Source organism: Apis dorsata, unplaced genomic scaffold (assembly GCF_000469605.1).
Source record: "Apis dorsata unplaced genomic scaffold, Apis dorsata 1.3 scaffold_188, whole genome shotgun sequence".
NCBI lineage: Eukaryota > Metazoa > Arthropoda > Insecta > Hymenoptera > Apidae > Apis > Apis dorsata.
The window spans coordinates 1,714,062-1,716,199 of NW_006263473.1; positions in this window are offsets into that span (position 1 = coordinate 1,714,062).

The following is a 2,138-nucleotide window of genomic DNA, read 5'->3' on the forward strand; positions in this document are numbered from 1 at the left end:
CAATCTCTCGATTTGAAATTTTAATTTTTAGGATGTGGTTAATTTATATTGTGATGCGGTTACAGTTGATAAATATTTCATAGCGTTTCGAACTTGAAACTTTTATTCGAAGACGTAGATTCTTATATTGGAACGAAAGCGAGAGAGATTGGATTTCGAAACTTTTTCTTTTTCTTTTTCTTTTTTTTTTTTTTTTTTTTGTATTACTTTTGTGAAAAGAATTTTCAAGAGTTTCTTCGAGAGTTTTTTTTGATTCCAAGTGTATCGAAGGAGTTAATTACATCGATAATCATCAAAGTGCGTCGTAAGATGTCTTAAATGACACGTATAAGATTTTTCCCTGTGCTTTTTTACCTCACTTGTTATTTTTGTTAACATTTATCGTGTCTAATAACTTATTTACCTCTTCTTTTATCTGAAATCTTGTCTCGGTTAATTGATAACTTACGTGATACTAACGATTTATCAGATTGAGTGTTTTGTTGTACTTTCATAATTGTTGTAGTTTCATAATCGACATATTATTCTTTTGGAAAATTGCGACTAGTTTCGTAACGGAGATCTTTGAACTTCATTTATGGTAATGTTGTTTTTTATATGGATTTATGCTCCATTGATAATGATAGAGAATTATTTAATAAATAATCAATCTTTAACGTTTATTAATTAAAATAAAGAATATGCAAAAAGTGAAACAGAAAAATTTCTATCGATTAAATTCACTTATCACGTATGTAAATCAACTAATTATATTTAAAAATTTATTTCACACGAAAGTGAATATTTAACTCGAACTGTTAAAATACATTGCATTTAATATTCCTCTTTCCTAATAATAGAAAATAATAGAGAACATATTCGATATCTACAGAATCTCTACAGATTGTTATAAAAATTTACACAATTTTTTAATATCCATTCCCAATATTCAAATATAAATAAAACACCGACTAACGATTAAAATTTGAAATCTTTAAAATTACCCTCATTTAAAGGATTTATCAAGTATCTGAATTATCGTTTATTTTCGAAAAAAAAGAGAAAAAGAATTGAAAATTCTTCGAATGACTTTCGATTCGTACGAACACGTTGCTCGCATCGAGAAACTTCCCGTTTCCATTATTTATGCTTTAATGTTATTCGTGGCGGGTGACTGTTCGCCGGAAGTATCGTAACGACACGTCTCCCATTCACATACTCGGTATATTGTTTCATGAGAACTGTGACGCCGCGGAAAAGGGTCATGTGAACGTGTCACGGGCATCCACCGCGTATACTTTGCGCCGCGAATCCGAGCTCGTGGGATGTTGACCGAATATACGGACTAATGTCCGCAACGCGAATCGAATTCGACACTTGGCACGGGACTCTCGGTGGGTAACCGTACGCCCGACGCGTTCAACCTCCTGCATATTTTAAGGATCGAATTGATCCGGGTTGATCGATTCCACGTTTCAAAACAATTTCATCGTATGACGATGAACGAGCCGAGAAACGATTAGACGATCGTTGTAACGTAAGCGGAAGGTAATTCGAGGATCGGCCAATGCGCGGAACGGGATTGTGAAGGGTTCGATGACATTGCTTGCATTCTTCTGCTTGCGAAAGATGTGGGAAGGAGGAAGATTTATTTCACGTTTATTCCGCGTTGCTTGAATTATCAGTGACTTTGGAATTTCCTCGTTCGATTGTTACGCGACACAGTGTTTCGTATATACTTTTCGTAGGAAATTTGTAGAATACACGCGGAGAAGATTTCGAAGAAAAAAAAAAAATTTAAGAAATTCGAGGATAAATGTAATTCGCGATAAAAATATTCTCGACGCGAATTCAATGCTTGGGAAAAATTGTACTAGTTCTCGGTTTTCGAAGGAATTAACGGTAATAAATAATTTGAGAGATTGTGAGCCGAAGCCAATATCAAAAAGCTTCGATTTTAAGAGGGCAGAAACCGTTAACGAGCGCGCCGAACCCCCTTTCGTTCTCGGTACCGCAGTCAGCTCGGCTGTATTTCACAGCTCGTTACCGCAATAAATTCTGCATTCCGGCAGGAACGAGGGACAAAGTGGCGCGAACGGCGCCATTTACCCTCGAAACGGCGGGAAAAACAAGGCGTACAGGCCGATTTATACGCCGGT